Source organism: Phyllobates terribilis, unplaced genomic scaffold, assembly GCF_046119375.1.
Source record: "Phyllobates terribilis strain yellow unplaced genomic scaffold, ASM4611937v1 Scaffold_3__8_contigs__length_932513732, whole genome shotgun sequence".
Lineage (NCBI taxonomy): Eukaryota > Metazoa > Chordata > Amphibia > Anura > Dendrobatidae > Phyllobates > Phyllobates terribilis.
The window spans coordinates 713,242,307-713,262,215 of record NW_027362763.1 but is presented as its reverse complement, the minus strand read 5'-3'; positions in this window follow the sequence as shown (position 1 = coordinate 713,262,215).

Below are 19,909 nucleotides of genomic sequence, written 5' to 3'. Positions count from 1 at the left end.
TCCTCCCGCTCTGCTGGCAGCGCGCGCTCCTTCCCGGCCTCTGTGCTTAGGGCGCGCGCGCGCTTCCTCCCTCTTAAAGGGGCCGCGCGCGCCGTCCTAAGGAGTCCCCGGCCAATGGCCGGAGGACTTCACCATATATAAGGCACCTCCTCCAAAATGGAGGTGCCCGAGCAATGTTGTTGCACTGTTCTACTCTGCTTCAGCCCTCAGGTCCCGTTGCCAGTTACCTGCCTGATTCCTGCCAGAGTCCTGCCAGTTTGCTGTCTGTTTCCTGCCTGATATTCCTGCTACCTGCCTGCTAGCCTGAGGTCCGACGGTCTGCCTTACTACTCCTGTCAGTCTGTCTAAGGACCAGCTTGCCCGCTCACCTGGGAGCGCACATCAACTACCTGCCTGCTTGCCTGAGGTCCGACGGTCTGCCTTCCAACTCTTGTCAGTCTGTCTATGGACCAGCTTGCCCGCTCACCTGGGAGCGCACATCTGCTACCTGCCTGCTAGCCTACCTGGAGGCTCTTCCGTCACGTGCTGTGACCACCTGCCTGTCCAGTGACTCCTGCCCGCTCACCTGGGAGCGCTCATCTGCTGCCTGTCTGCTAGTCTACCTGGAGGCTCTGCCGTCACGTGCTGTGACCACCCGCCTGTCCAGAGACTTCTGCCCGCTCACCTGGGAGCGCTCATCTGCCGCCTGTCTGTTGGTCTTCCTGGAGGCTCCGCCGTCACATGCTGTGACCACCCGTTTATCCAGAGACTCTCGCCTGCTCACCTGGGAGCTCACGTCTACCATCAGCCGCCACAGGTCGTACCAACCCTTTACCCAGAGACTGTCCCGGTCACTTGCCGTGACCTCCTGCCCGTTCATCCAGAGACTGCCCCGGTCACTTGCCGGGACCTCCTGCCCGTTCATCCAGAGACTGCCTCGGTCACTTGCCGTGACCTCCTGCCCGTTCATCCAGAGACTGCCCCGGTCACTTGCCGTGACCTCCTGCCCGTTCATCCAGAGACTGCCCCGGTCACTTGCCGTGACCTCCTGCCCGTTCATCCAGAGACTGCCCCGGTCACTTGCCGTGACCTCCTGTCCGTTCATTCAGAGACTGTCCCAGTCACCTGCTGTGACTGCCTGCCCGTCTACCCTGGTCGCCACCCGCTCCCTTACAAGGACCGCCCCCTTGTATAGTAGCTCAGAGGTTCCGCCTCCCAGACCCGTTACAGTTTGCTCGGGCCATGGAACCCGGTGGCACCCAAGCTCCCTCGCTCTCGGACCTCTGTCATGAACTGTCCCGTCAGAGGTCCCAACAGGAGTCCATCCTGGGTCACCTGCGGAATGTCAATTCTCGCCTGGACACTTTGACTGCTCCACTAGCAACCACCGCCAGTGCCCTGACTCGCAACCCGGCAGCTCCGCTGCCCACCAATACCATGGTATCCTACCCCGGACCCCGGCTTTCTGCACCTCCTCGCTTCGGAGGCGACTCCGCCCAGGCTCGGGGCTTCATAAATCAGTGCACCCTGCACTTTGAACTCCTGTCCCACCAGTTTAACTCCGACCGGGCCAAAATTGCCTTCATCATGTCCCATCTCACCGGGGAGGCCCTGGCCTGGCTAAATCCTCTATGGGAGAGAGGAGACCCCCTGGTGTCCGACTTGCCTGCCTTTCTCATGGCTTTCCGGAAAATCTTCGACGAACCCGGACGGAAGACCTCATCCGCATCATCTCTGCTACGCCTCCGTCAGGGAAGTCTCACCGTGGGCCAATATGCCATACGGTTCCGTACCCTTGCCTCGGAGCTGGCCTGGGATAACGATGCTCTGGTATCCGTCTTCTGGGAGGGTCTGTCCGGCCGTATTAAAGATGAACTTGCCGGTCGGGACATTCCTACCACTCTTGATGACCTAATAACTCTTGCCACCCGGATTGATCTACGGTTCCAGGAGCGTGCCAAAGAGGTCACCCGTGAGAGGAGGTTTCCACGTCTAGCTCCTACTTTTCAGAAATCCGTCTCTTCCCAGGTACACTCTTCTGAGCCTATGCAGGTCGATCAGACCAAGATGGTCAAAACCCGTCAGGACTTACGCCGTGCCGAAGGGAGCTGCTTCTACTGTGGCAGTAAGGAGCACCGGATCCGTACCTGCCCGGAGAGGTCGGGAAACGCCTGTGTCTAGGTTCGCTCAGAGAGGTCTACCTAGACAAGAATAAATCCTCTCCATCTCTGCTACTGTCAGTCTCTATTATCTGCGGGGAGAATCGTTATTTCGAACTAGCCCAACTTGACTCTGGAGCGGCCGGGAATCTTATCTCACAGTCCCTGGTAGAAAAATACCGCATTCCCACCAAACCTCTGGCTGTACCATTATCTGTCGCTGCTGTGGATGGGGGCCTCTTACCACATCCCATCCAACTCATCACCGAATCCGTAACTCTGCAGGTGGGAATGCTGCATTCTGAGAGCATCTCTTTTCATGTTCTGCCTGGACTCTCTCACGCCCTCTTACTAGGTCTACCTTGGCTCCAGAGACATGCACCCGTGCTTGACTGGCAGACCGGAGAAGTCCTTCACTGGGGACAGGACTGTCATAAGACTTGTTTGGTTCCTGTTCATCCCATCCGTCCTTCTCCTACCCCAACTAATCTACCAGGACTTCCGATTCCCTATTGGTCATTTGCTGATGTCTTTAATAAAAAAGAGGCAGAGACATTACCCCCTCATAGACCATACGACTGTCCTATCGACCTGTTACCCGGTACTACTCCTCCCCGTGGGCGTATTTACCCATTGTCCGCTGCTGAGACCCGGTCGATGTCCGAATATATTGAGGAGAATTTGGCCAGGGGATTCATCCGGAAATCTACCTCCCCGGCGGGAGCAGGCTTCTTCTTCGTAAAAAAGAAGGACGGCTCTCTCCGTCCCTGTATAGACTATAGAGGCCTTAACCAGATCACGGTGAAGAATAAGTATCCCCTTCCGCTCATTCCAGAATTATTTGATCGCCTGAGGGGGGCTAGAGTCTTCACCAAACTGGACCTCCGTGGGGCGTACAACCTGGTCCGTATCCGTCAAGGGGATGAATGGAAGACTGCATTCAACACCCGGGACGGCCACTATGAATATTTGGTAATGCCCTTTGGTCTCTGTAACGCTCCTGCCGTCTTTCAAGAGTTGGTCAATGACATCTTCCGGGACCTTCTCTACTCCTGCGTTGTGGTGTACCTGGACGACATCTTGGTCTTCTCTCCGGATCTCCAGACTCACCGGAGGGACGTTCGTCAGGTCCTGCTCAGGCTCAGGCAGAACCACCTCTTCGCTAAATATGAGAAGTGCCTCTTTGAGCAGACCTCGCTTCCGTTTTTGGGCTACATTATTTCTCAGACCGGCCTACGAATGGATCCAGAGAAACTGTCTGCCATCGAGAAATGGCCCCGACCGGAGGGGTTGAAGGCCATTCAGCGGTTCCTGGGCTTCGCCAACTACTACCGCCTCTTCATACCGCACTTCTCTTCCCGGACTGCCCCAATTTCCGCGCTCACCCGTAAGGGTACTAATCCCAAAGAGTGGCCGCCCGAAGCAGAGGAGGCCTTTCTTTCCTTAAAACAGGCCTTCTCTTCCGCCCCGGTGCTGCATCGTCCGGACGGCAACAAGCAGTTCTTTCTGGAGGTTGACGCCTCCTCCTCTGGAGCCGGAGCTGTACTTACTCAAAAATCTTCTTCCGGGAGGATGGTAACTTGCGGCTTCTTCTCCAAACTCTTCTCCTCTTCTGAGCGCAATTATTCCATAGGAGACCGAGAGTTATTGGCCATCAAACTGGCATTGGAGGAGTGGCGTTACCTACTCGAGGGGGCTCTTCATCCGGTAATAATTTACACTGACCACAAGAACTTGGCTTATCTCCAGCATGCCCAGAGACTTAATCCGCGCCAAGCCCGGTGGTCCTTGTTTTTTGCTCGCTTTGATTTTGTTCTACATTTTCGCCCGGCTGACAAGAACATCAAAGCAGACGCCTTGTCCCGATCCTTTCTGGTATCTGATCTCGAGGAAGAACCTAAACATATCATCGATCCCGCCAGAGTAATGCAGGTGGCTCCCGTGAGTCTAAATCGTCTCCCTCCCGGTAAGACGTTCATATCGGTACCTGATCGGGAGAAGATCCTACACTGGGGTCATTCGTCTAAACTAGCTGGCCACGCCGGTCAGAAAAAGACCCTACAGCTTATTTCCCGGCACTACTGGTGGCCTAACCTGCGCAAGGATGTAATAGACTTTGTTTCTGCCTGTGTGTCCTGTGCCCGCAACAAAGTTCCGAGACACCTGCCAGCCGGTCGCCTTCTTCCTCTGCCAGTACCTGCTGCCCCCTGGCAGCATATAGCGATGGACTTCATAACTGATCTTCCCGTCTCTGCCGGTTGTACGGTCATTTGGGTGGTCGCTGACCGCTTTTCCAAGATGGCTCACTTCATTCCCCTGCCAGGCCTCCCGTCTGCACCCGAGCTGGCTAAAGACTTTATCCGCCACATCTTCCGTCTTCATGGCCTGCCCCGTCACATCGTGTCGGATCGTGGGGTACAGTTCACTTCTCGTTTCTGGAGAGCCACTTGTAAATTGCTAGACGTCACCCTGGACTTCTCCTCCGCTTACCATCCACAGTCTAATGGTCAAGTGGAGCGGATCAATCAGATCCTGACCTGTTACCTCCGGCACTTCGTTAATGCCCACCATTCTGACTGGGTGGATCTCCTGCCATGGGCCGAATTCTCGTACAACAATCACGAGAGCGAATCTTCCTCCAAATCCCCGTTTTTTGTAGTCTTCGGTCAGCATCCTCGGATCCCGTTTCCCGTCTCCACCTCGGTGGACAATCCGGCTGCGGAATCTCTTGTTAACAAATTTTCCTCCACATGGGAAAGTACCCGGTCCGCACTCCTTCTGTCATCCGAGCGTATGAAAAGACATGCCGACAAAAAACGTCTGGATCCTCCTCAATTCCGTCCAGGGGATAAGGTCTGGCTCTCGTCCAAGTATGTCCGGCTCAAGATTCCTTCCTATAAGTTAGGGCCTCGGTTCATCGGTCCTCTGGAGGTCATCAGTCAGATCAACCCGGTGGCCTATAAATTGAAACTCCCGGCCAACTTACGGATCCCTAACTCCTTCCATGTATCTCTCCTCAAACCTGTGGTACTTAACTCTTTTTCCAAGTCTACAGGTACGCCTCCTGCTCCGGTTTCTGCTGAGGACGAGTTTGAGGTAGAGAACATTCTTGCCACCAAAAGGGTAAGAGGAAAGACCTTTTTTCTAGTAGATTGGAAGGGGTTTGGTCCTGAGGAGAGAACGTGGGAGCCCCGGGAGAACATCCATGCCCCTCTCATTCTAGCTAAATTTCTGTCTGGCCTAAAAAAGGGGGGGCCTAAAGGGGGGGTACTGTAGCGTCGGCGTCCCTGCCCTCTGCTAGGCAGGGACGCTGTTCCCCTCACCTCTCTGCTCCGAGCCCGGCGTCCTCCTCCCGCTCTGCTGGCAGCGCGCGCTCCTTCCCGGCCTCTGTGCTTAGGGCGCGCGCGCGCTTCCTCCCTCTTAAAGGGGCCGCGCGCGCCGTCCTAAGGAGTCCCCGGCCAATGGCCGGAAGACTTCACCATATATAAGGCACCTCCTCCAAAATGGAGGTGCCCGAGCAATGTTGTTGCACTGTTCTACTCTGCTTCAGCCCTCAGGTCCCGTTGCCAGTTACCTGCCTGATTCCTGCCAGAGTCCTGCCAGTTTGCTGTCTGTTTCCTGCCTGATATTCCTGCTACCTGCCTGCTAGCCTGAGGTCCGACGGTCTGCCTTACTACTCCTGTCAGTCTGTCTAAGGACCAGCTTGCCCGCTCACCTGGGAGCGCACATCAACTACCTGCCTGCTTGCCTGAGGTCCCACGGTCTGCCTTCCAACTCTTGTCAGTCTGTCTATGGACCAGCTTGCCCGCTCACCTGGGAGCGCACATCTGCTACCTGCCTGCTAGCCTACCTGGAGGCTCTGCCGTCACGTGCTGTGACCACCTGCCTGTCCAGTGACTCCTGCCCGCTCACCTGGGAGCGCTCATCTGCTGCCTGTCTGCTAGCCTACCTGGAGGCTCTGCCGTCACGTGCTGTGAGCACCTGCCTGTCCAGTGACTCCTGCCCGCTCACCTGGGAGCGCTCATCTGCCGCCTGTCTGCTAGCCTACCTGGAGGCTCTGCCGTCACGTGCTGTGACCACCCGCCTGTCCAGAGACTTCTGCCCGCTCACCTGGGAGCGCTCATCTGCCGCCTGTCTGTTGGTCTTCCTGGAGGCTCCGTCGTCACATGCTGTGACCACCCGTTTATCCAGAGACTCTCGCCTGCTCACCTGGGAGCTCACGTCTACCATCAGCCGCCACAGGTCGTACCAACCCTTTACCCAGAGACTGTCCCGGTCACTTGCCGGGACCTCCTGCCTGTTCATCCAGAGACTGCCTCGGTCACTTGCCGTGACCTCCTGCCCGTTCATCCAGAGACTGCCCCGGTCACTTGCCGTGACCTCCTGCCCGTTCATCCAGAGACTGCCCCGGTCACTTGCCGTGACCTCCTGCCCGTTCATCCAGAGACTGCCCCGGTCACTTGCCGTGACCTCCTGTCCATTCTTTCAGAGACTGTCCCAGTCACCTGCTGTGACTGCCTGCCCGTCTACCCTGGTCACCACCCGCTCCCTTACAAGGACCGCCCCCTTGTATAGTAGCTCAGAGGTTCCGCCTCCCAGACCCGTTACAAGTGTTCTTTCTGGCTGCATACATTTCTTCCACAGTCCATAACTAGATTGAGTTTTTCCATACATTCATTGACCGATTCATAATTTTTACGGTGTACTCAGAAATTCATCAAAGTTGACAGAAATTTATCATAGTTGACAGAAATTCATCAAAGTTGGCAGAAATTTTTCAAATTTGACAGAAATTAATCAAATTTAAGAAAATTTAATGATTTAATGTATCATTTGCAGGTTCTCTACAGCTTCTGTATGTAAGAGGTAGTAGTGGGAGACTTGACGCTACTGGAGCTGGAATTAACACTTCAGAATTTTCCAGTTCTTTGTTTCCATCCATTTCTGGGTGCTTCTTGAAGTATGTTTGGGGTCATTGTCCTGGAAGACCCATGAACTAGGATGAAAATCCAGCTTTATGACTGTGGGCACAACATTGCGACCCAAAATCCTTTGGAAATCTTCGCATTTTGCGATGCCTTGCACACATTCAAGGCACCCAGTGCCGGAGGCAGAGAAACAACCCCTAAATATGGTTGAACCTCCACCATATTTGACTGTGAGTACTGTGTTCTTTTATTTTTAGGTGTCATTCCATTTACAGTAAACAGTTGAATGATGTGCTTTACCAAAAAGCTCTATCTTGGTCTCATCTGTCCCTAAGACGCCTGCTGGCCCTCTAAAAAAAGTGGAAGTTGCCTGCTGGCACTCTATAAATTGTGAGGGCCGCCTACTGGACATCCAAATTTCAAACTTTACAGAATATACACGAAAAAGAAAATTTGACCACCTCAGGTGGATACGTGGTATCCAAAGCATAGCTGGCTGATGGCCCTTTAACAATAGTAAGGGCCACAATATGGCCCTGTAAAAATAGGCTTTGTGACTTTCAGAATCCCTCCTTCATAAGTGAAACAGGATGTGTCTGATCATGTCTCAAACACCACATGGCCAGATAAGGTAGTAAAATGTTAAAATTACATTTACTGGTGAATATATTTTTCACTGTTGAAAGCAATGCAAAAGTGCAAAAACGCATCCAAAAACACTATGTGTGAACATAGCCCAAGGTGTAGAGGAGCATTTTTTTTACTGTTATTTATTTTGCCTTATATACAAGTCACTACCCTGGAAAGAATGTTTCTTAACATTTTTTTCCAGGAAAATCTATTTTAACTTTGTTTTTGTATGTTTTATTATCAGTCCGTAAAAGTGGCATAATACTCTGACAACATTGTTCGCAGCAGCGACCTGGGATTTAGAGATGCTTCCAGGGATCTTCCCCATGCTGTTCCCATTTTAATTCAGAACTGTTTACATCGATTTGATCAATTTTTAGGCCCTCTGCCGACCACCGAGGGGAGCCACCAGAAAAAATGCTGGAGTTTCCCATTGACTTACATTGTACTCGTTACTCGGGTTGAGCTCCCGAGCATTATGATTTGCTCGACCTGAGTAACGAGCATTTTAGCGCTCAATCACTACTACTGCTTACAGCTCAACAGAGTCTCGTTTGGACAGTAGATGGCAGTCTTCTTGAATAAGTGACTTACAGCACTCGGGATTCTTGTCTCTTATGTTGCACCTTCTTACATTTTCAGCAAGCATTCTGGAAAAGTGACCAGTTCAGTATGAAGTCTCCTCTGCCAACCTTGGTTGATACGGTCTTCATTTGACCTTTTTATGAGACACCTCTTCTCTGTTTTCTGCATTGGCTGGGATAGTTTATTTTTTCAGTTTACCCCTTTTATTTTTGTATTCAAATATTTTTTTATTAAATTTTCAAGTAGAATGAAAAAAAATATATATATAGATTTCATACAAACAGTACATATATAGTGAAATAGAGGTACACAAGTAAACAAGGTGAATACCGTCGTAAACCTGAAATTATTCGGTTGGTGATATGATTCATAGCTTTAGATAACAAGGGGGAAGGGAAAATTCAGGAAAACAAGGGGGAAGGGAAAATCGGATGGTGATATTAAGACACGATATGTCCGCTATGACTATCCTGTAAGTTAGATACAATTAGATGAATGAGGATGATGAGTCGAGTTAGATTGAGAAGACTAATATAGTCTTAAACAACGCTAAGGTCTCTTCGGTGAATGTTTTGGAATCATAATAGAGCTCCAATCCTCCCATTTTCTGAAGTATTTTTTTAAAAGATGGTTTCTAAGGGCGTATGTACTGTATATTCATACGTGTTGTGGCATGCTAATTTTTCTAAAGTTTTTTCCACAGTTGGGGGAAGAGGGTCTTTCCAAAGGGCGGCAATATTGCTTTTTGCTGTAAGGAGTATATCAGTGATGATAGGTCTATATCTGCATGGGAGGGTTTCAAGGCCCAAAAGGAGGCGCACCAGTTCTGGTGAAAGATGTATGTTTAAACCTGTGATGTTGTTAATTAAGGATTCAATTCCAGACCAGTATGATTTGAGAGCTTTACAGCTCCAAAAGATGTGAGTCAGACTGCTAGTAGCATTACAATTCCTCCAGCAAAGGGGGGAGTTAGTGTTCTGAATTTTATGAAGTTTAAGCGGAGTAAAATACCAGCATATGTAGATCTTGTAGTGGGTTTCTACAAGGGATGAGCAGGGAATGTCAGTATAGATAGATTCGAAGACTTTGTGCAGAAGATCGGTCGTTATTTCTCTACATAGTTCTTTTTTCCATGCTTCTGTATTTGTTGTATGTGGAAAGTGAGTGTCTTGGTTGAAGTTCTGATATATGTGACCAGTTTTCCAGAAAAGAGGAGTTTGTGGGTATTTGAACATCTGAGCTAGATTTTGAGGGAGAAAAAAGTTTAGGTTGTGAGAGTTGAGGATGTTTTGAATCTTCTTCCATGTCTTTTCTTCTAGAATGTTGAGTTTGAATTTATCTCTAAGAGATTGAAAAGGTATGAGTTGTTTCTTGTCATCCATTATATCTGAAATAAATGTAATGCCTAACTTCTTCCATGAATCTAGTTTGATTCTTGAGGATAACAGTTCAAGAATATCTACAACTATCCAGGTTGGAGAAACCGTGGGGAAGCTTTTGTGAGATAGTTTTAGTAGTAATCTCCAAGAGAGAATTGCAGATTTAACTGTGATTTCTTCTGGAAGTCTCTTAGTTTTGTCGCATAAGTAGGAGAGGGTGATTAGGCTAAGTCTGCCACTGGGTTTCAAAGGTTCTTCTAGGGCTATCCAGGTTGGCTTTTCTTTTACTGCCCACCAATTCTGGCTAAGTTTGACTAAGGTTGAATGGTAGTAGGCAGTTAAGTTGGGCAAGGCGAGTCCACCTCTTTTTTTGTTCTTTTCTAGGACAGACCTAGCTACCCTAGGTTTCTTTTTAGCCCAGGTAAAGGTGACCAGCTGTGTATGAAATTTTTGTAGCCACTTCTTTGGGATTAATAAAGGGATAGATCTAAAGATGTATAGGAGTTTTGGTAAAATGCTCATTTTGTAGGCATTAATTTTGACAAGCCAGGGGACTTCTAGTTTAGCTATATGCATAATGTCGATCTGTATGGTTTTGTAAATATCATTTAAATTTATGTCTATGATTGATGTTAATGGTTTGGTGAGTTTTATTCCAAGATAACTGATATTATTATTTTCCCAGGACAGTTCAAACTCCATTTTAAGAGTTTCCAAGATTTGTGGATCAAGGTTTAGATGGAGGACTTGGGTTTTAGTCAAATTTATTTTGTAATATGAAATTTTGGAGAAGTGTTTAATTGTGTCCAGTAGATTTCTAATTGAGTTAAGTGGGTTTGAAAGAGTTATAAGATCATCTGCGAACAATGAAATTTTGTATTGTCTCTGATGTATCTGGATACCACTTATTAGGGTATTTGCTTGAATTTTCTCAGCCAGAGGTTCTATATAGAGATCGAAAAGGGTGGAAGAAAGGGGACAACCTTGCCTCGTGCCATTGGTAAGTGCAATTCCATCTGACAGAACATTGTTGGTCAGAATTTTTGCTGAGGGGCAAGAATAGAGAGATGTGATAGCATTTATGATGTTTCCCTCAAATCCAAATTTTTTTAGAGTTTGAAAGAGGAAGCCCCAGTGGACTCTGCCAAACGCTTTTTCTGCGTCGACAGCGAACACCAGGGCGGGAGTTTTAGTTTTTTCAATATAGGATAGCAGATTAATGGCACGTCTAGTAGCATCAGACGTTCCCCTTCCAGGGATAAATCCCACTTGATCTTTTGGAAGAAGCCTAGGGGAGATTTTTTGAAGTCTTGAGGTAATAGTTTTGGCAATGATTTTTAAGTCTGTATTTAGAAGTGAGATAGGGCGGTAGTTGCTGACATTCTCGGTGTCACCCTTGTTTTTGGATATCACAGTGATTATTGCCTCCTGCATTTCTGCTGGGAAGCCATCTTGGCATGTAGTGGAGGAGTTGATAAGTTTAGTAAGGAAGGGAGCAAGAGAGTTTTTAAAGTTTAGGTAATATTCGTTCTGTAGGCCGTCTGGGCCGGGAGATTTGCATTTTTCTAGTGAATTGATTGTCGCCAAAATTTCTGTTTCAGTAAAGGGGGAATTGAGAAAGTTCAAGTCTTCTTTTGAAAGAGATGGGAGTTGGATAGAGTCTAGGAATTTGTCTATGTCAGACTTTGAGGGAGAGATTTCTGTTAGGTCTTCTTTCAGATTATAGAGCTTTCTATAGAAACTGGCAAAAACATTCAAGATGTCTTTCGGGTTTTTATGTATTGAGTTTTGCTTATCTTTGATTTTGAGGATTCTAGTTTTGTGTCTATGAATCTTAATTTTGTTGGCAAAGAGTTTAGATGGTTTGTCCATGCAGTTGTGGAAATTGCTTTTGATAGTACGGATGTACAGTGGTGGCCAAAAGTATTGGCACCCCTGCAATTCTGTCAGATAATACTCAGTTTCTTCCTGAAAATGATTGCAATCACAAATTCTTTGGTATTATTATCTTCATTTAATTTGTCTTCAATGAAAAAACACAAAAATAATTGTCCTAAAGCCAAATTGGATATAATTCCATATCAAACCTAAAAAAGGGGGTGGACAAAATTATTGGCGCTATTTGAAAAATCATGTGATGCTTCTCTAATTCGTGTAATTAACAGCACCTGTAACTTACCTGTGGCACCTAACAGGTGTTGGCAATAACTAAATCACACTTGCAGCCAGTTAACATGGATTAAAGTTGACTCAACCTCTGTCCTGTGTCCTTGTGTGTACCACATTGAGCATGGAGAAAAGAAAGAAGACCAAAGAACTGTCTGAGGACTTGAGAAACCAAATTGTGAGGAAGCATGAGCAATCTCAAGGCTACAAGTCCATCTCCAAAGACCTGAATGTTCCTGTGTCTTCCATATGCAGTGTCATCAAGAAGTTTAAAGCCCATGGCACTGTGGCTAACCTCCCTAGATGTGGACGGAAAATAAAAATTGACGAGAGATTTCAACACAAGATTGTGCGGATGGTGGATAAAGAACCTCGACTAACATCCAAACAAGTTCAAGCTGCCCTGCAGTCCGAGGGTACAACAGTGTCAACACGTACTATCCGTCGGCGTCTGAATGAAAAGGGACTGTATATTAGGATATCCAGGAAGACCCCACTTCTTACCCCGAGACATAAAAAAGCCAGGCTGGAGTTTGCCAAAACTTACCTGTGAAAGCCTAAAATGTTTTGGAAGAATGTTCTCTGGTCAGATGAGACAAAAGTAGAGCTTTTTGGGAAAAAGCATCAACATAGAGTGTACAGGAAAAAAAAGAGGCATTCAAAGAAAAGAACACGGTCCCTACAGTCAAACATGGCGGAGGTTCCCTGATGTTTTGGGGTTGCTTTGCTGCCTCTGGCACTGGACTGCTTGATCGTGTGCTTGGCATTATGAAGTCTGAAGACTACCACCAAAGTTTGCATCATAATGTAGGGCCCAGTGTGAGAAAGCTGGGTCTCCCTCAGAGGTCATGGGTCTTCCTGCAGGACAATGACCCAAAACACACTTCCAAAAGCACTATAAAATGGTTTGAGAGAAAGCACTGGAGACTTCTAAGGTGGTCAGCAATGAGTTCAGACCTGAATCCCATAGAACACCTGTGGAGAGATCTCAAAATGGCAGTTTGGAGAAGGCACCCTTCAAATATCAGGGACTTGGAGCAGTTTGCCAAAGAAGAATGGTCTACAATTCCAGCAGAGCATTGTAAGAAACTCATTGATGGTTACCGGAAGCGGTGGTTCGCAGTTATTTTGGCTAAAGGTTGTGCAACCAAGTATTAGGCTGAGGGTGCCAATACTTTTGTCTGGCCCATTTTTGGAGTTTTGTGTGAAATGATCAATGATTTGATTTTTGCTTCATTCACTTTTGTGTTTTTTCCTTGCAAGCAAATTAAATGAAGATAATAATACCAAAGAATTTGTGATTGCAATCATTTTCAGGAAGAAACTGAGTATTATCTGACAGAATTGCAGGGGTGCCAATACTTTTGGCCACCACTGTATTTGTCATATTCAGATGTTAGCAGATTCTTTAGTTGAACTCGCAGTTGAAGGATTTCTGCGTGAGTTTTATCATTAGGGGACATTTCTAGTTGGATCTCTAAGTTTTTGATTTTTTTTAATAATGTTTTCAGAATTTTTAATGTTGTCGCGTTTTAGTCTAGAGTTGAGTTGAATTAGGTGGCCTCTTATTACCGCTTTATGAGCGGCCCAGAGGGTTGAAATTGCGATGTTTTCTAAATCGTTCTCCTGAAAATAAAGATTTATAGAATTTTTGTATTGCTTCTCTATATTGTGGGTGGTGGAATAGGTAAGAGTTTGCTCGCCAGAGCTTTTTTACAGAGTGGGTGGGGCCATGGGTGACTTTGAAAATGATCGGCGAGTGGTCAGACCACGATCTGGAAAGGATATTAACAGATTTAATGTTTTGAAGTGTACGGAAATCAGTTAAGAGTAGGTCAATTCGGGCAAATGATTTATGGGTATCAGAGTAGTGGGTGTACTCAATTGAGGATGAATTAATGTAGCGAAAGGCGTCAAAAAGTTCCTCTCTATTTAACCAGGGATCGAGTGAAGTGTTTAAATTCCTAGATTTGTTGGAAGAATCCAAGGAAGGGTTAGGTACTGCATTAAAGTCTCCGAATATATATGAGTAACTGTCCTTTTTGTGATTCATGCATAATTTTGATTAGTCTTTTTAGGAAAGTAATTTGTCCCTTGTTAGGGGCATACACGTTGACTAGGGTGTAGCACGTATCATTTATTTTGCAGATGAGAATTAGAAAGCGGCCATCTTCATCTTTAATTAAGTTGATTTTTTCTAATTTAACAGTGTCTTTGACCATGATAGCTACCCCTGCCCTTTTCTTTTTAATCGAAGATAAAAAAATATTTGGGTAGTTTTTGTTCATGAATTTAGGTGGATTATCAATTGAAAACTTAGTTCCCTGTATGCCTGCAATGTCAATATTTAATTTTGTAAGTTCTTTCCATATTAGGAATTGTTTCTGGGGTGAATTTAGACCTTTAACGTTGTAGGATAAGAATTTGTTAGCCATAGCCTGAGTCAGGTGCTTGGGTAGCAATGTGGAATTTTTGGTAAGATAGAGTGCATAGGGGCATAGGGGTAACATTTTGCGATAGTAATTCTGTGACTTCCATTTTCAAGAGGGGTTAACGGTAAATGAACGGTGAATGAACAACGAGTTCAGAGGTTTTATTTTATTTTTGCTGCATCTGCTTTGCCAAATTTTATGTCTTTAAGTTTTTGGTTTGGTAGAAAAAATAAAAAATAATGCTGAAAATGTTAACTTTTTGCTTAAACTTCTACCTTATTTATTCCAGCCATCACTTGTGCACATGTCTGAGCGCTATACATTTACCCAAGCTAAAATCTAAAATTAAACCTAAAAATATAGTACCAAATTCAGAATTAAAAATGACCTATAATTTGACCGTGAAAATGTCTTGGAATGTAATCACTTGATGCAAAGTGTCATCTATCATTCTAGTTTTCTGTGTCTGGAGTCCACAGTTCAAACAGTGTTTACGTTGGAAACTCCAGATGCAATAATTATATTTGCAATGATGCAATTAAGGTAAATTGCAGAAAAAAAACAGATAGGTTGCCAGATTTCCTGCTTTCTTTTCTTATGCGCTAATTATTCAACGTTTCACATTTCATCTCTTAGACAAGTCAACTTTTTCTTATATATATATATGAAACTCTTTTCTATTTTTAGAATTGTGGTTGATCGTCTGTAGTCTGATTGTGTATTGTAATCCTAATGAGATGTCACTTTATTCTTTAAGTTTCCTTAGATATTATGTTGGTGAATTCATTATTTTGACTTTTTATTTACATGTTTTTGCCTGAATTAAGTTGGAATGTTTTCATTTGAACTTTTTGATGTTGATGGATTTAATGATTAATACAAACTTGAGACAATTGCATCTAGTTTTACATGGAGGCTAAGGTCATTTTATTGCATTACAAAAAAATGGTTTCCGTTAATTAATGTATTGCACTTACAAAACCTTGGAATTACCCATGAAATAATTTCAATAATTTAAAGGACTTCTGTCTTTTTATGTTGATTTTATGTCTCGGGGCCAGGAATTACCTACAGAGTGGTAATCACTTATTCAGAGATGTTCATTACTGACATTATGTTTGATACAGTGTATGTGGGTCACCGGGAGAGACGTAAATATAATAGTTGCAGGGGTTGCAATTGTATCTGGGCCCTGGAGCCTAAGGGGCCCCAAAAATCCCTTTGGACCATATGAAAACACCATTACTCTTAAATGCCTGTGATAATTCAGGGGCCCTGTTGAAGCTTTTGCATTGGGACCCACGAGCTTCAAGTCACCAGCCCATAGAAAGTGGGCAGTGGACTGTGCCAGAAAACTCATAAAAAGTATGTACACTACCGTTCAAAGGTTTGGGGTCACCCAGACAATTTTCTGTTTTCCATGAAAACTCATACTTTTATTTATCAAATGAGTTGCAAAATGATTAGAAAATATAGTCCAGACATTTACAACGTTAGAAATAATGATTTTTATTAGAAAGAATAATTTTCTCCTTCAAACTTTGCTTTCGTCACCGAATGGAATGCTCCTTTGCAGACCTTTGGCTTCTAGCTGTTAATTTGCTGAGGTAATCTTGAAAAATTTCCCCCCATGCTTCCTGAAGCCCCTCTCACAAGTTGGATTCGCCTGATGGGCACTTTTTGCTTGCCATATGGTCAAGCTGCTCCCACAACAGCTCAATGGGGTTGAGATCTGGTGACTGCGCTGGCCACTCCATTACAGATAGAATACTAGCTGCCTGCATCTTCCCTAAATAGTTCATGCATAATTTGGAGGTGTGCTTTAGGTCATTGTCCTGTTGTAGGATGAAATTGGCTCCAATCAAGCACTGTCCACAGGGTATGGCATGGCGTTGCAAAATGGAGTGATAGCCTTCCTTATTCAAAATCCCATTTACCTTGTATAAATCTCCCACTTTACCAGCACCAAAGTAACCCCAGACCATCACATTACCTTCACCATGCTTGACAGATGGCGTCAGGCACTCTTCCAGCATCTTTTCAGTTGTTCTGCGTCTCACAAATGTTCTTCTGTGTGATCCAAACACCTCAAACTTTGATTCGTCTGTCCATAAAACTTTTTTCCAATCTTCCTCTGTCCAATATCTGTGTTCTTTTGCCCATATTAATCTTTTCCTTTTATTAGCCAGTCTCAGATATGGCTTTTTCTTTGCCACTTTGCCCTGAAGGCCAGCATCTCGAAGTCGCCTCTTCACTGTAGACGTTGACACTGGCGTTTTGCGTGTACTATTTAATGAAGCTGCCAGTTGAGAAGCTGTAAGGCGTTGATTTCTCAAACTAGAGACTCTAATGTACTTGTCTTGTTGCTCAGTTGTGCAGCGGGGCCTCCCACTTCTCTTTCTACTCTGGTTAGAGCCTGTTTGTGCTCTCCTCTGAAGGGAGTAGTACACACCGTTGTAGGAAATCTTCAGTTTCTTGGCAACTTCTCGCATGGTATAGCCTTCATTTCTAATAACAAGAATAGACTGTCGAGTTTCACATGAAAGTTCTCTTTTTCTGGCCATTTTGAGAGTTTCATAGAACAAACAAATGTAATGCTCCAGATTCTCAACTAGCTCAAAGGACGGTCAATGTTATAGCTTCTCAAATCAGCCAAACCGTTTTCAGCTGGGCTAACATACTTGTGCAAGGGTTTTCTAGGGTTTTCTAAACATCCATTAGCCTTCTTACACAGTTAGCAAACACAATGTACCATTAAAACACTGGAGTGGTGGTTGTTGGAAATGGGCCTCTATACACCTATGTAGATATTGCAATAAAAACAAGACGTTTGCAGCTAGAATAGTCATTTACCATATTAACAATGTATAGAGAGTATTTCTGATTCATGTAATGTTAGCTTCATTGAAAAAAAATGTGCTTTTCTTTAAAAAATAATGAAATTTCTAAATGACTCCAAACTTTTCAACGGTAGTGTATGTATTATTTAACGATGAAATATTAATTAGAAAACAAATCTGTCGCCAGATTTCACAATATAAACTGTATACATTAAATAGATCTCTTAGGCCTGATGCGGCTGGTGTGCTCACTTTAAAAATCATGTCAGAATGGCTGTATAATCCTGATTTTAAACATTTAGTGACCAATAGACGTCTTTTTACTGACCTGCGATATAAGAAACTAGCATCCCCCTACAAGTGACAATCCTGTAACTGTCCACTGTACATTATAGCTGACAACTTGCTGCATCAGCCATGATCAGTGTTGGTACCGAACATGGACGTTTAACCCCTTAGATTCTGCGGTCAATAATGACTACAGAATCTAAATAGTTAACAGAGTGTGGGGGCCTCCTCTTTAACCTCATCGGCACCCTGAGATCTTGATTGTGTGGTCCTGATGTTTGCCATGGCAGGTAATGGCCAAATAATGGCCTTAGAGTCTGCCGGCTATAGCGGCCTGTTCAGAAGTTATCAAAATTTAGGTAGTAAAAATAAACTTTTTCATTCTTTTCATGCCACTTTCCATTACCTCCTGAAAAGAACCAGAAGGGTTAATAAACTACCTGAAAGCAATTTTAAATATCTTGAGGGGTGCAGTTTTTAAAATGGTGTGACTTTTGGGTGGTTTCCAACATATAGGACCCCCAAAGTCACTTCAAAACTGAACAGGTCCCTATAAAAAATAAGTTTTGTAAATTTCCTTGAAAAAATCAAAAATCACTGCTACATTTTTAAATCTTCTAAAATGCTAACAAAATAAAACAACACTTTACAAATGGTGCTGATGTAAAGCAGACATGAGGGAAATGTTATTTATTAATGTTTTTGTGTAGTATGACTATTGGGATTAAAGGGATAGTCATTCAAAGTTTGAAAATTGCAATTTTTAAAACTTTTTTGTCAAATTTCTGATATTTTTTGCATTTATTTATAAAAAATATCAACTTAAATTTACCATTATTATAAAGTATCATGTGTCACAAAAACAATCTCAAAATCAATGGGATATGATGAAGCATTCCAGAGTTATTGCTATATAAAGTGACACTGGTCAGATTTAAAAAAATTGGTCCCGTTAGACTCTAGCTAGACTAACAATGCTCAATTCAGTATAAGGAGGGAAACTTTATAAAACACTTACACTGTCACTCTGTCATACACTTTCAAAGTAAGTTCACCAGCCTCATCCATCCTTATAGATCTATTTAATTAAGGTACTGTATGTAGTTTGTATTGTGAGATCTGGTGACAAATCTGCTTAAAATTAGGTTTTTATTGTAAATATATTTTTAAATGTCGGTGCTATTTTTTTAAGCTTTTTTTTATGTGATTAGCCACTAGAGAAGGTCAAATATTCTGACACTGTGGGGTCGATTCACTAAGTTGGTTAATCCAGAATTCTGTCATAAAACACCTTAATAGTGTCAACATTTTTGAGCAACTCGTAAGTTACACAAAAATATTGAGACTTTTGGCATTTTTACATCAGCTCCAGCCATCTTTGCCAATATAAGTGGAGCATGGGCAGGAAGAAGCGTGGCTAAGATTCAGATTCATGAAAAGTTACCCCACTTTACTTACGTACCCATATCCAGAAATGTACTCAAGTACCTACGACTGCCTGGAGTACATGTCTGTCGGTGGTGCACGAGGCTTATAAGATGGGCTTGGTTCATTAAGTGACATTCATCTCTTAATGAATTAGACACATCTTATTTTAGTAGCCCAAGTAGTTTAAAACTGGCATGTAGAACACCAGCCTTAGTGAATTGGGACTTTTTTGTTTTCTCCAGCTGCTTTACCAACTTTGCTGTATAGACTGAGACAGAATGTACAGAGTAATTTCATTATTTAATTTGGTACAGTTGTTTTTTACATTTGAGAAAGACGCCAGTCTGAAATGCGTTAACGAATAAAAAACTCTTCTTTATATAATTGGATCAAAGATCTTCATTTAGATAGTCCAGCCCAAAACCATAAATTGTCTTTTTCTTCAAGGACCCTGGTAAAGTTCATCCCTCAGCCACTTGGCAGCAGCGACCATTATTGAGCTTCCAGAGTAGTTGTGCCTACAGAACTGGCTCAGGTGAGCATATTACCTGGATCTAATATATTTTTTTTTATAAAGGTATCACCCAATGGTCTTGTGCACTCTATTTCCAGTGTTTATCTAACTTTGCTGGATAGACCGCGCTAGAATATGCAGAATCATTTCATTTTTTGCAGATGAAAGATAATTCAATAATTTCTCTACTAGACTGCTGGAGGCCTAAATAAGACAGTATAGCAGCAATGAAAGTAAAAAACTGTTTTTAAAAAAACTTTAGACTTTAACAACCTGCAAAATAATATAGTGCAAATCATGGAGTAAGTAATCTAATCATAGTCCTATAGATCCAGGATCTAGTTACTCTTACTTGGGCACAATTAGAGTTGTCACTTCTTACTCCATAGCATTGAATGGGGAAGAAAAAAAACATTTTTTTCCAGGAACAGCGCCCCACTTACCCAAAGGTTATATCTGGCATTGCAGCTCAGCTCCATTTAATTAAGTGGCGCTACGCTGCATTAACAGATATAACCTTTGGTCAAGTGCTGTTTTTGGGAATAAAATCATGTTTTTCCTAATTCTGGATCCTTTAATAT